Raw genomic sequence first — 15,379 nt, 5'->3', positions numbered from 1 at the left:
CATCAAGTTTGCTGCACAACATGATTCTATTGGCAGTGAAAAGGGGCAGAAACACTTGGCAGGCTGGGATTTCCAGGGACTTCGTGAACATCTTAGAAGTTTGCGTCAGTACCATAAAATCCCATCTGGTCTGTGTTTCATACCAAGTACCAGCCTGGAGGCAAATCATGTTATGTGTTTCTCTAGTTCTGGGTGAGCTAGCCGCTCTGGTAACTATTAAAATCATCCTCTCTGGATTCTTCACGTGCCATTATGAATCTCAAAATATGCTGATCACAGACAGTATACGCAACAGGCTCCATGAGGCCTTTTAACTCTTACCTGTCTGCAAATCTGCCTTTTGGCTGACAGTCAGCAACGCAAGCACAGGCCAATGCAATAAGGGCTGGGACAGACTGTAAGAGGGATGTTTTCAAAGGGGCAAAGGGCAATTCCGCTGCCACAGAATTGTCAATGGGAACTGGGCACCCAATTGCCATTTGTCCCTTTGCAATTCGATTTCCAGCGTGTTGGCAAGACCGAAAGGAAAAACTATGTAGCACTTTAAAGACTAACAAGAAGGTTCAATAGGTGATGAGCTTTCCTGGGCCAGACCCACTTCCTCACACCCTCTACTTCACACCCACCAGGTTACGTACTAGGGATGTGAAGGACTAGTTGACTATCTGATAAGCAAATGCTTGTCGACTAGTCGCTTCTTCCCCCCTCTCCCTCCACGCCCTTGCTGCCTCTTTCAGGTAGAGGGAGCAAAGGGGGGGGGGGGAAGAGAGGGTACTTCAAAGCGGCAGCTGCGCACAGAGCCTGGGATCAGCTGCTTTCAATGCCACAGGGAGCCCGATGTCGGACGCCTTGCGGCATTTCCAAGTGGTAGCGCCGCCTGGAGCCTGGGATCAGCTGGGAACTTCACAGCTGACCCCAGGCTCCGTGCAACGCTGCCGCTTTGAAACACCGCTGCGGTGTTTAAAAGCAGCAGCACCACACAGAGTCCAGGGTCAGCAGGGTCCAGGATCAGCAGGGGAGTCCCCAGCTGACCCCGGGCATCAGCACCTTCGCTTTTGAAGAATAGTAACAGCCAGAGGGCTGTTGCTACACTTCAAAGGCAGAGGCGCCCTATCGACTAATCGAATAGTCAATGCAAAAATGCATCGACTATTCGATGAGTCAATTACCTGATACTTAACATCCTTATTTGTACCCCAAACCGAAAAGGCAGTGTCTCATGCTGAGCCCACCGCATTCCTTCTTAGTCACTGACTGTGCTTAACGCATCCAGGCTGTGACCCAGAAACCCCTAGATGCCAACTGGGAAAAGGCAGAGGAGCTGCAGGAAGATCTAAGAAAATGTGAGTTCTCAGTGAATTTTCGCAGAAACCCCCCGATTTCTTACAAAACAACATAGGTGAACACCAGGGTTTATTTTCCCTGCTCCACAAGATGGATAGTCTGGTATTGCAAATTAGTGCATGACTTAGCCACTGCCTTTAATTACTTCGTGGACACCCAGAACTTGGGCTTGCTTGGAAGAGAGGAAAGAACTCTGCAGCCACAAGCACGCCCCTGGGTGTCAAGTTAATAAATTGCTCCGACGGAATCAGGAGCAAACACTATTGTCGGAGGTGGTGACCTAAACTTCTGCTCAACTTCCTGAATGGTTTTCTGGAAATGACTTCAAACTTTCTGCTGACTTAATATTCAGATTTCAAACTCGCGGTCATGATTCACCCTTCCTTGGAATTATGCGTAGTGATCGGAGTAGCCTCTCGCTCCACAAGAGCCCTGCTTAGCCTGGTTTCCATCACCCAGCCCCCGGTATGAACCCACCCGGCTGACAGCCTCGGACAGCGGGGCTCCAGCGCTCTGCCCATTCTCTGGATTATACGGATTTTTGATTCTCCAATCCGGCTCCAGTCCCAATGAGATCAGACCAAAGGGGTTGCTCTGTATTAGAAATAACTCTGAACTTTCTAAGGGGATCAATAAGATGTATGTGCAATAGAAGGCCCATTTCATAAAGTTTCACTGCTGCACTATGGTAATCCAGAAGGAGCAGCCCCCCCCCCCCTTGTAGCCCATGGTGGGGGGAGGAGGAAGTGGAAGGGAGGGAGCACTATGGCCAGCCGGGGTCCCACAGCACCGCAGGCAGGAGGGACAGATCTAGCCAAGTTTCGGCCCTCCAGTTACCCAGTTATACTGGATAAGCATGCTGGTAAGACTGATGCGTACCAGGTAACGAGGTACCTGATTAACCCTTTACATCCCTGCTCCCAGTGCTGTAGCATGGGAGTCCTCTGTGCAGCAGAAATCTTGAGCCATGGTTATGCCACTTAACAGACTTCTAAAACAGGGTTTCTGGGAGGGACGACACACGCTGTAGGAAGGATAAAAACCAGAAGTGCTGTGGAAGCAGCTTGTCATCTGGGGGACGGAAGGAAGGAAGGAAGGCGTTGCTTCATCTTGTTCTAGCATGCCTCCCGCCCTAAAACCCATCACAGAGGTGTCCAGTCCTCCAGTCCTCCCACAAGACCAGAGGCTGCCGTATGAAGGTTAAAGGATGAGGGGCAAGAAGCTATGAAGATCATCAAGGCTTTTGTGTTCACCTACACACACACACACACACACACACACACACACACACACACACACCCCCGATGGCACAAATAACCACCCTTTATCTCAGGGTGTTCGAAATCACACCAGACATTTCAAAGAAAAAATCTGAAGTTCCTCGTGATGACCGACTGGTGTTGAGACAGTGCCAGCCTCACCAGGGCAAGCACTCGGTGGTATTAACACTTAAGGTCTTCCTTTGCTCTACTTCGGTTTGACACTTATAAGACATTTCCCTGCACAACTGCTTAAGAACTGTACAAGCGTTTTCACTGTGACAATTATAGGCCCAGAATGCATTACGGTAAAACACATGATGAGATTTCCACTTCCCCATATTAAACTGGCATGCCCTATGCCCAAGTTTACTTTATGGTGATTGGTTTGTATCAAGCTGCACAATTTAGGGCCTTTTAAAACCTCTCGTGTGTTTGGACTTTGACTTTCCAAACTACCTTTGACAGACGGGAAACCCCACAGTGCCATGCTCAGGAGACATATTCAAAATCTAATCTTCCAGAACAGGATTTTAATATTTTCATATGCACAGCTGCACTTCTTACCCCACTCGGTGCCATCACAGGCCTGCAAATCAGTATTTCAAACGCAAATAAAAAGCGCGGTGCAAAGTTTTACACACTGTGTGAATCCCTTTTCAAGGCCTGCCACGAGACAATGAATCTAACTATCAACGGTCAGTTAATCTGTCCCCACCAGTCACCTTCATAGAATCAGAGTTGCAAGAGACCTCAGGAGTCATCAAGTCCAGCTCCCTGCTCAAGCAGGACCCACCCCAATGAAATCAACCCAGCCAGGGCTTTGTCAAGCCAGGACTTAAAAGCCTCCAGGGATGGAGATTCCACCCCCTCCCTAGGGAACCCATCCCAGTGCTTCACCACCATCCTAGTAACATAGTTTTTCCTAATATCCCACCTAGTCTTCCCCTACTGCAACTGGAGCCCATTGCTCCTCGTTCTGCCATCTGCCACCACTGAGAACAGCCTCTCTCCATCTTCTTTGGAACCCCCCTCAGGAAGTTGCAGGCTGCTCTCAAATCCCCCCTCGCTCTTCTCTTCTGCAGACTAAACAGACCCAAATCATTCAGCCGCTCCTTGTAGGTCATGTGATCCAGCCCCTTCATTTTGGTTGTCCTCCGCTGGACCCTCTCCACAGCCTTTCCGTAATGGGGGGCCCAGAACTGGATGCAAGACTCCGGGTGTGGCCTCAGCAGTGCTGAATAAAGGGGAATAATCTACTTCTGCCCTGCCAGTGGCCTGTTACTACTTAATCCGATGTTCTGCTTCTCTGACCTCGCAAATACAGGCTCTTGCTGTCTCTGCCCCCTTCCAAACATGGCCCCACATCTGGGACACTGCTGAATGCACGACAGGAGACTACAGAGAAGTATTAAGGAGAGTGGGCGGCTTGGCATACGATGGAGTACGGGAAAAAGTCGCCCCCTCGCTGGTGTGACAAAGTTTGGCTTCTGCTTTTGTCTGGCACCTGGTTTACTGGAGGTTTAGAGGCAGAGGGAAACCAGCTGGACTAGTTTTAAATCCAGCCTGATGGTAATATCAGCTGCTATAAAAAAAATAGCTTGCATTCCAGACCAAACACATGCAAAGAGCAGCACAAAGAAAGACTCGTCTCCTGCAAAGATGGAGTTTTACATTTTAAGTCAGAATGTACTTTACCCATTCCTTTCAAGACTCACTTCCAGGACACCCACAGGAAATAGTACCAGCAGGCTACAGGGGGAGCCGGGTGTATCAGCTCCCGGCTGATAGTTATAGCTATTATAGTTATAGCTATTATAGTTAAGCTGTGCTTATTGATTGTATCCCTGTCCTATAGCCTTCCTATGCCGTGCATTCTACACTACAAACTTTTTGAAGGAGGCCGTGTATTTTCCCATGATGCCCCTACACTCCGACAAAAAGAGTCGGAATAAGAGGGCACAGCAGCTTCTCTCTGGCTGTACAAGAGGAATTGCTAGTCTCCGCCCCACGTCTGAATCAGGAGCGGGGAATGAAGGTGTAGCCATGGATGAGGAGAGGCCTGGCAAACCGCATTAGTGTTGGGACAGAGAAAGACCTGCATAAGAGACAGCAGGGAACTGGTGGGCGGGGACAGAAGCCGGGGAGGAGGAGATAAGGACAGGTGACAGGAGACGGGGAGGGGGGGTACAGAACGATGGGGAAGGCACTCAACTTTGCTGAGATAGCAGAGTCCCCCTAGGCTGCTAATCCTTCTCAAAAGGCATCAACTGTTACAGAGAGATTGGTTCCAGGCCTGCCCCAGAGCGGATTTATACACTATCGCCAGTAATCCCACTAACGTTGCTAAAGCCACGCTGCATTACGACCGGCCAGCAAGTCTAGCTGACGTGAAAGACGTTTATAGTAACAGCGGGACAACCGTTTTCAAACACCCCATTGGCATTCTGCTGACCGCATGTCCAAGGCTGCCTTGAGACAGCGGGATCAAACATCAAACTGACGCAGTTCTTCACTTCGCCTGCTAGCCCAGGAAATCAAAAGTTACTTCTCAAGCGTTTAAAAAAAAAAAAAAAATCTTTAGGTTATGCAAGCTAATCAGACAGTGGTTTAGACTCTCCTCCCTAACGTCAATTCTTGCCGCTAATGCATTCCCTTCATTTAAGCAGGCTGTACACGAACAGCAACTATTTACCAGCCCCGATTCCCTGAATGTGGGACACAAAGCAACGACTGCAAGGATGCCTCAAGCTGGAAATGCTAGCGAAGATCCAAGTCAGCGATGCATCATCCCTGTCTAGTCGCACTGCCAGAAAGCAGTACCACTTTCCGAAATACCAGGGCTGCCACTGGTCCCCTTCGCGAAGCCCAGCCTTACTTTCGGCACAAAATGGATAAACCTGGATCACATCTAAATCAGGCCGGCTGAGGCTAGAGAATTATTAGAAGCATTTCAATAAAAAAAATGCGGTCTCATAATTTGAGCCAAAAACGTCATGACTCTGGATCTAAAATACAGCTGAGTTAGCAAAAGAACGTCTATTGTAACAGAAGAAATAACAGACGCTGTTATGTAAAGGAAAAAGAAAAACCCGGCATGTTAGTTATCCCTCAAGAACTTCCCATATGAGAACAGAAAATAAGTTTGGTAATGGAGAGACAATGGTATGACAATTAGACTATTTTTTGTTGTAGGAGATAAACACACCATTCACAAGTGGAGGGGGGGGGGAAGGAACGGAATTCCTCCTTTACATCCCCCAAAAAGTGGTTTTCTAGCAGGGCTGCCCAGAAAACTGATCATGATCTAATGCTATTCCAGATCGATCAATTATCTGGAGGTGAAATTTGCAAGGGACACAGTTCTGCGGAGCTCTCAGGACTGCTTGGTAAACTGGGCTCCCCGGACACCAGATTTTAACACATCCAGATGTCCGATAAACAGCTAGAATCCAAGAACGTAGGTCACATGGGGCAGGCAAATATTCTGGAAAGAGATTCTGAAGTGGCCTTACAGTTAGGGATGTGACTGTTCAGCCATTGGGGGCGGCAGCAGCTGTCCACCCACCGTCGGCAGGGGGCCGCTCCAGCCCTTTGGGGGCCCGCCGTGAACAGGGGCTGCTCTGGTGGCCCGCAGGTAGGGACTGCTCCAGCCCTCCCTGCAGCAGGGGAAAGGAGGCAGGCACTCCAGTCCAATGTGGGGTGCCGCTCCAGTCAGACCGAAGTGCCCCCCTTTAATCTGTTACACAATGGTTAGCCAATTAAACGGGATTTTACATCCCTACGTAGAGTCATGGCTGATAAGCAGCTAATTGTGAGTGTGATGTGGTGGCGAAGGGAGAAGGGGGTTAACTCCACTAGCAATCGCTTGGGCAATAAAAGTGTTTACTCCATTACAAACAGGAGATGTGAACACTATAGGTTAAGGGCCCATAGGATGCCCAGGAATCTTATGTCCAAGTATTGACAAGAATACCAGGAAATTTGCCCGGCATTTCCTAGAGAAAGGACCCAATTAGCTCAAAGGCAGGTAGAGAAGGCTAAGGAGAGGGCTACAACCAGACACGTGTTCCTTGCCAATCAGCTGCTGGGAATTCTACCAGCATGATCGCCTGAGCTCTGCTTGGGCCCTTAGGAGCTCCACCTGAAACAACAGCCAACTGGATCCCACTGACGCTTCATCCCTCTTTCAGGGCTGGAGAAAAAGCTTTGCGCCTCTTTCACCTGCTTGGAAGGGCAGGTCCCAGGTCTACCACTCTCCCCCAGATGCATTACACGTTCTGTCCATGAACAAAAGGATCAGCCTCCTCTTCACCCTCTGCTTCCAGGTCAGGCTGTGATTTTCTGGGGGAAAGCTCCCAAAAAACCCATCTCATCTGCGAAGACGGGCTGCTGCAAGGACAAAGGTAGGAGGAAAAGATCTCTGCTCCACTAGGGATGCTAGATTGATGGAATTTCCATCGACTACTCGATTGGTCGATGGGAAGGGGGGAGGGCAGAGAGTGGAAGCGGGGTTGGCTCCCAGCCCTGGGAGCTAACTGCACTGTGCTTCCGCCTTTTAAACGTATTAAGAGCATGGCAGCTCTTAATACAGTTAAAAGGCAGAGGTGCGGTGTCTGGGACTGGGTGCAAGCCAGGAATCAGTGGATTCCTGGCTCACACCCAGTCCCCCACTAGCCTCTGCCTCCCCTGTCCCCCCAGAGACAGTGCTGGGGGAAACCAGCTTTTAAACTGGCTCCCAGCAGCTCCTGCTCCCTCCTCCTCGCTGCCTCTCTCTGATAGAGTTAGCAGGGGGAGGGAAAGAGAAAGCGACTAGTCAAGTCAGTACTCGACTACCCAATAAGCATATGGTGATCAGGTAGTCGACTAGTCGCTTACATCCCTGTGCTCCACTACCCCATCCCAGCCCCAGAATTATCTGCAGACTCTGGAGCTTTTTGAAATCTCTGGTTATACCCATATTAAGCATTCCTTCCATAGGTGAAGATAGACGCTGCTGCTACAAACATTATGCACAGAAACACTGGTCAACTACAAAGAGAAAACTCAGTGGAAAACTGTGTACTTTGAAACCTGGCCTGTTATTTATAGACGGGCCCATTTCTTGGTAGCTCTTTTAAAAGATCGCTTTCTGGCTCCAAAGTAGCAGCTCCCCATGCTGCGTGCATTAAGATTCCCTGTTGATGTCTATCCCCGGCTTCCTCTTGGACATTGGGTGTTATACAAAATAAAACTGTATTGTAAGTGCTGGTCTGTAGTAGTTTCGGAGCACAGACTGGTGATCATATTTTGCATCTAGAGTGTGGCACAAGCAAGGTCAGAATTAAAGAGTATTAGGAAAAAATCCTTTATTCATTTGATACAGCAAATGTCCTGATCAAATTCAAGAAATCTGATTTTCTACTTCACATTTTAAAAATCACAATCGTATTTACTGTTCATTAAAAAAGAGAGTCAGGAAAGTCCCCCATCTTGCAACAGAAAATTCTTGGCCAATATCACATTAGGAAAGATTTTAAAGATAGGAACTTCAACAGCATAAAATGTCAGATTCAGCAATATCACTTCCTTTAAAAAAATAACCTCCTTAGGCACACCTACAGCATTTGGAGTGTCTGCATGCCGTGCCAACGAGAGATGAACCTGGGTTTTTTGTGTGTGGTCATTTGAATTCTGTCCCTAAGTTCTTGCACAGAGACTTGAACTATGTGCTCTGAGAATAGTCAGTCTGCCAGGTAAGATGTTTTATAGCCTGCAGTGAGTCAGTCGCCCTATACAAGCTTGATGGGTGACCCTTACTCACCCATACCCCAAATACTGCTAAATAATCCTACAGCTTTCACCCTGCCTACTACCTACACGCTCCTTTTTCAGCAGGATTTTTTTCTTCAAACTCCCAGCTGATCTTACAAGACCCCAGGTACAACCTCTATTGAATATCCACAGGATCAGAGACACTGAGAACTGAATGTGTTTCTCTATGGCTGAGATGTGCTCAGACACCGATTTGTTGTGCAGGATCAGAGATGAATGTTTGCTGGAAAGTCCACAACATTAATAAGGGCTGTTTTTATTACTCTCAGTTTTCTAGTATGACAGCCAGTGCTTACCTGGAACATTTATACCTGAGAAGTTAATGTGTTAAAAAAGGGCATTTAACACACTTCATTGGCTTCAGATTCCTCTCCAGGGGTTCAATCGATTCCCCCTTCATTCTTATGCTAGCTTATCCCTGTAGCATGAAAATAAAATTGAACGTGCTAAGAAGAGAACGGGGAGCTGGCAGAGTTCAGGGACGGGTTTTGGGTGTGCATCTGATTTTCTGTTTTCACCAATAAAAGACCCACAATACAAAAAAATTGAAATTGACATTTATCCTCTGAATACCAGAAATGGTCACATGGATCCAACGGCTGGCCTAAACCGACAGTAACACGTACTGCGGGGTTTGCTTTACGAAGTTCACCAACGTGTTTCATGGTCATTATTCCACGCAGACCCTGCTAGTGAAACAGAGCTACATTAAAGAGCACTCTGGTATTTTAAAGCCATTACTCATTACAGGATGAACAAGGAGAAAGTTCCAACTCCCTTCTCTCCCAAGTTTTGGGCTTCTACCTAGAACTGAAAAATGGCTAAAAATAACTGCCCCTGCTGCACAAAATAAAACTAACACACCCTGAAAAACAGAAGTCCTAGTTACAGGACACAAAGTCTTTCACTTCTATGTGAAATCGAGGTCACTACGTGAAATACAGCCCACGACAATAAGTGAAAATCATTATCATTTGAAGGCTGGTCAGGAGCCTTTGTGAAAAAGTCAATATCCTTTGGCCAAGACACTCTCACCGTTCACGACACTGCTGGTAAGGCCAGACCCATTTGAGCATGCCGTGGGGCAGGAGAGATGACAACACAGAGAGCAGCAGCTCAAAACACAGCTGCTTGCCCGGGTATTCAGGAAATGCTATTTTTTCCGTTACACTCTTTGGCCATCGTTTTTTCCCATATGGGGCAGTGAAGATTGTGACAATGAAACCAAAGTTTTGGAAGTGATGGATTCCATTTTAGGAAACATAAGCATGACTAATTGGTGTATAAGGAGGAAATCGCTGTCAGGCCTATGGTCCATACCTAACGATTAGTTTATTTGTAAGACTATTAGTCCTCGTAGAGGTACAGACGTTTAAAGCTGAGATCAAGGGGGCAGCTACACAAACGGAGCTATGGGAAGGCACAGGAGGAAACCTTTGGTGCATACCAGAAAGATCTACATGGACCAATTAACAAACAGGTTAGTGTGCTTTGGAAATCGCCGCCCATAGCGAGCATTACACCACCACGGAGACAAGCCCTAGTTGTAAAGGAGACTATGGGAAAGTCAACTTGTGATAAATTAAAACTGTATTCCAACATGGCAAAAAATCCTGTTATACACATTACCACAATGGGAATTAAAACAAGGGTGAAGTGATGATATCAAGGAATCTAAATTATGAGAGGACAAAAGGTTTTCAAACTTTCAAAATCCAACACAATTATTTAACATCCCATAACACACTCCTTATCGGATTAACCAACATTTAGCAAAATTTCCTCTGGGAAAAGACAGAACATGAGAACTTGCATACAGATAATAACCTGTCTCAAAAAGAAGGGAAATGTGTTTAAAAAAAAATCTTTTAAGGGGTGCTCTGTCATAATCTTAACTGACAAGCAACTGTGTGTAGGGCACCTGAAAATTTGGGGCATCAGTCTCATCAGTCCATCCACACACCTCTTCCTATCCCTGTTGGTGGCTCTGCTTCCTCTGGAGAGGATCTAGTTAACTTCAAAGTGAAAAAGCCTGCCCAACCTCTTAGCAGACACTGAACTTGTGAAAGACTCATTCAAGTGGTAATGAAGTCATTTAAAAGGCATTTGCCAAGCCCACGGATGTGCTGTCAGTTTCTGAATGTACTGTGTTCGGCCACAGACCCTTAGTTTTCAAACAAATTTTAAACTATTTCATTAGTGTGTGGCTGAAGATTGTAAAATCTAAAAAACATGTCACTTCCCCGGCTGCCATCGGGCATAGGGGCACTAATTTAGGAGCACTGCATAAGGCTCCCAAGGATGGGCCTGCTGCCAAGTCATTATATTACTGTTTCGGTTAAACTTACCTCTTCATTTCGTTATTTAGGATGGAGTCTTTCATTGGCTGCCCTCCTGAAATCAAGCCTTGCTTAGAAACAGCCTCATTACCTCAAGTTTTACACTAACACTAAGTACTTGGGGAAACAAAGGAAGGGACGTATTCAATTTTCATGCCACTGTGATGCCAGTGCTTAAGCAAGAAGCTAAATGGAACAAATGAGGGATCCTATGGCACCTTAGAAACCAAGTGATTTATTGGGGGGAAAATCCAGGCCCTAATAAATCTGGCCTAAGATGCTACAGGGCTCCTCCTTGTTTTTGAAGATACAGACTAACAGGGCTACCCCCTCCTCGACTAAATGGAGGGAGTTTTAAACCCTTCCTTGCTGCAATCTACCCTGTCAGCCCACAGCCCAGGAGAGGCAAATGGTGAAATATTAAATAGCAAAGAAAAAACATGACTTAGAATCTACTTTGAAACCTACAAAAGGTTTTAACACGTCAAACTGCAGAGTAAGTTCTGCACCCAGCCAGCCATACACAAACAGAGAAGTCTCTAGGATCTCTCCGGAGCCATTTCACTGTCCTCTACCAAAGCAATCTCTGCAGAACACTTTTACACACACACACACACACACACACACACACACACACACACACACACACGTAGAAAACCAAGGACATTGGGGCTGCTTTAAAAAGAAAGGTAAATTGAAAAGCTGTATCCATTGTTTCATACAAACACCAGGTCATCAGGAAAAAATGTTTGCAAGTCCGAGATCTTTTGCTAAATTGCTACCATTGTTCAAAGTTCAAGGAATATGGAAGTCTTCTCTACCATTGCTGCTCTGTTCTCTAATTACACCGGCTGGCCTGTATTATTTTTCTAAAGCTAAAGCTACATCGATAAGAACGGCCAGACTGGGTCAGATCAACGGTTCATCGAGCCGTGTCCTGTCTGCCCACAGGGGCCAATACCAGATGCCCCGGAGGGAGTGAACACAACAGGTAATCCTCACATGATCCCTCCCCATTCCCCCACTTCCAGAGATAAATGAAACATGTCTCTAAAGATTACAAGTTCATTACATTGTTTTGAAAGAAACATCTTTCAATATCGCTGCCTCCTCATTAAACTATTTTACTTTCAGTAGAAACGAGTAACCTTAATGTACCACACAAGCAAAGCTACCTTATCCATCCAAGAAAAAGCTACAGAGCTACACACGAAGCTCTCAGTAAGTCCTAACCAAATCTCAACACGCTATACTTCGCACTCAGCCAGTATCCAATATCACAGTGCTTAGAGTAAAGCTCCCCTTAAATCCCATGAAAGATTTGCCAGAGGCTACAAGAGCTGTCCCTTGGTGTCCCAAAAACAAGAATCACTCCTCAATGTTGCACCCCTAAGTTTTCAGAGCTGCTGCTATTTTCTTCACTCAGCGCACAGTCAATCTGTGGAACTCCTTGCCAGAGGATGCGGTGAAGGCTAGGACTTGAACAGGGTTCAAAACAGAGCTAGATAGATTCATGGAGGTTCGGTCCATCGATGGCTATTAGCCGGGATGGGTAGGAATGGTGTCCCTGGCCTCTGTTTCTCTGGAGGTGGGTGACAGGGGAGGGATCACGTAAGGATTTCCTGTTGTGATCCCTCTTTCTGGGGCATCCGGTATTGGTCACTGTCGGCAGACAGGACACTGGGCTGGATGAACCGTTGGTCTGACCTGCTCTTATGTTCCTAATACCAAAGAATTGCTGAAGCACATCGTTGGTTTAGGAACTCTGCTTTTACCAAGATTGAACGACAAGGCAGCATCAGTGACTATAAAGTTCTTTCAGAGAACTCTGCCCTTTCCTTTGGATGAGAGCTGGCCAGAGCCATGTACAGATCTGTCCTCTCTTGACTGAACTCTTGCAATTCACTGCTTGTGAACAAGAAACCAGTACGAAGGCTCCAACTGGGGCAAATCGCAGCTGTTGGCCTCCGTCAGGGTTTAGGCTGTAAACACAAACCAGTGCCACCACTGGGCTCCCATCCTGCCTCTGCTATCAGTTTGCAGCCCCAGTGACAAGCTTCAAAAGACTTAATGGATCCAGTTAAAGACCACATCCCCACAGGTGAAGCAGACAGTTGCAGATCACAGAGCTCTGAAGGCACCTGTGAAATAAGCCCCCAGAAGAGATGAAAGGTGTCTGCCCACCTGCCGGAAGGTTTTGCCGTTGTTCCTGTTTGGTAAAGCTCTCCAGCAGAAACACAAAGTCATGCATGATGGTCCGGGCTCCCTGCCCTAGTCTGTTTTAAAGGCACAGCCCCCCACAAGCTCAGGTGCCTGTATCCTGGACAATGATGAGTCAGAATCTCCGTGAATTTCACAGGGATCTCCACTAGTGCCAATCAGTTTCACGTAGCAAGCACACAGTTACTACAGGGATGGGCAGCAGCCAGTACCTATCCCCGAGATAAGGCCTAGGCGTGTGTTAAATGAAGGTAATGACACTCGATCTAAGTCTTTAATAGGCTGAGAAGCGATGACACATGAAAAGAGATTTCTTAAGTTAACTTTGTGCTGTGGCTGCTTTGCTCTATGCCTGACCAAGGAGTTTGGGAGCCTACCACAGGGCCCCATAGTCCCATTGACAGCTAAAACTTTCTATCCGAGCAACAGTTACTCAGCTCCTGTAAGGGTTCACATCACAGCCCTGTCTTTGCTGGCGCTGTACAAGGAGTCTGATCTGGAAATGCAAAATGCTCCCTATTGTCCAGGCAAACCAGAAAGCTGCTGCAGGTCTTATATTTTTTAAAGAGGGCTATGAAGTGTACATAAAGCAGGCAGGCCCTAACCTTTGCCATGGTGGGGACCACTTTAAGGGGGCTGGCAACTTAATCATGAATAAGAGTATAGGTGGTAGGCAGAACTAGCTACTCGTCCATTTCTGATCTCACAACTACACTGGTTGCTTACATGGGAAAAGAGCATCAGGAAAGTGATGCATTCGTAATTGTTTATTTAATGGACTTTAATGAACAGCCAGCCCCATGTGACAAGCCAGTTTTCCACAGGCCACCGCCAACTGCTCTGCAGTGCACCAGTGTCCACAGCCCCCAGTTCGGGAAGTGCTGTGTTTAGCCCCAAGCAATCCACCCACAGCAGCCCAGAGAACCCCCTGCACAAAGCAGCCCTCAACTTCCCGGTCCGGTTCTGGGACCCATCAGAGGGGACACGATGTCAGGAGACTGGCCTGGGCCCTTGACCCGAGATGGGGGCTCACTGCACAGACACCAACTGCCCAGGGACTTGGGGGCTTCAAGAGCGTGCTGCCTCCTAGAGTGACCAGCACATGCCCAGACCCTGCTGCCCTCCGGTCCCTGGAGAAGACCCACTGGCCTGAGCGCAAGGGGCCTCAACTACCAGCTGCCCTGCACCCTTCCAGCTCCCCTCCACGTGCACACACATGCTCCTGCCCCATGCCCCTGCAGCTCCCCCCCAAGCTCCTACCCCTCCAGCTCCCCCCAAGCTCCTGCCCCATGCCCCTCCAGCTCCTGCCCCATGCCCCTCCAGCTCCCCCCCAAGCTCCTGCCCCTCCAGCTCCCCCCCAAGCTCCTGCCCCATGCCCCTGCAGCTCCCGCCCCTCCAGCTCCCCCCCAAGCTCCTGCCCCTCCAGCTCCCCCCCAAGCTCCTGCCCCATGCCCCTCCAGCTCCCGCCCCTCCAGCTCCTCCCCAAGCTCCTGCCCCTCCAGCTCCTCCCCAAGCTCCTGCCCCATGCCCCTGCAGCTCCCCCCAAGCTCCTGCCCCTCCAGCTCCTCCCCAAGCTCCTGCCCCATGCCCCTGCAGCTCCCCCCCAAGCTCCTGCCCCTCCAGCTCCCCCCCACGAAGTTCTGCCCCCCCCAGCTCCCCCCACTCGCGCGCTCCTGCCCGCGGGAGCCCCTGGAGCTGCCGGCAGGCGCGGGGCGCTCACCTCTGCGGGGCGCGGCGGCCCCGATCCCGGCCGAGCGTGTCTCAGCGAGCCGCCCGCTCCCCCGCAGCGCAGCACCTGCGAGCGGGAGACTCCATTCGCGGCGGGGGTGGGAAGCGACTCAAGTGACTGTCGCGAGCGCCTCCATCCCGGACGCTACCACCTTCCCGTCCCAGCCCACCGCGCGTGCGCACTTGTGCCATCCCTCGGGTGGGAAGGGTGGGGCGCGAGCGCGGGCTCAGCCGCAGTACAACAGTGAAGCCGCCGTGCCGCCATCTTTGGTTTGGGCAGAGGGGGAGCTAGTGTTTAGGCGCCCCCTACAGCCTACTCGGCGTATAGCAGAGGAGTCAGCTGTCTGATCCCTCATCTCATGTGGCTCTATGCATGGGCAGAGGCAGGAGTTTGGAGTGTTATGGACACTGGCCAGATTGATGGAGGGATAATTGTACTGGGGCCCGAGCTCAGGGTGCCCCCAGAATATAACTTCCATGTGAATAAAGTGAAAGGGGGCCCCAGCTAACATGACCCCTCCGGGACCCAACATCTCTCACCAGGCCTGGCTAGGGTTGCCAGGTATCTGGTACTGAACCGGACAGTCTGCCATTTGGACTGTGCATTTTCTAATTAAGGAAGTTTTTCTGCTTTTTCTGGGGCCGGCTTGGCACCCGCTGGAAGCCCACTCAGGA

General features: G+C 48.9%; 1 protein-coding gene across 1 annotated transcript in view; it reads right to left on the bottom strand.

The window, feature by feature from the left end:
* The window catches only part of LOC102449669 (H(+)/Cl(-) exchange transporter 5), an 82,641-nt gene extending 67,751 nt beyond the window's left edge, over positions 1-14,890 (bottom strand). The window contains exon 1 of the mRNA XM_075896674.1: positions 14,697-14,890. The gene's annotated coding sequence lies outside the window, so the exon portion shown is untranslated. The remainder of the gene's footprint in view (positions 1-14,696) is intronic.
* Between the last annotated feature and the right edge of the window lie 489 nt (positions 14,891-15,379).

This window comes from Pelodiscus sinensis, chromosome 13 (assembly GCF_049634645.1).
Source record: "Pelodiscus sinensis isolate JC-2024 chromosome 13, ASM4963464v1, whole genome shotgun sequence".
Lineage (NCBI taxonomy): Eukaryota > Metazoa > Chordata > Testudines > Trionychidae > Pelodiscus > Pelodiscus sinensis.
This window is presented reverse-complemented; position numbering and strand designations above follow the sequence as displayed.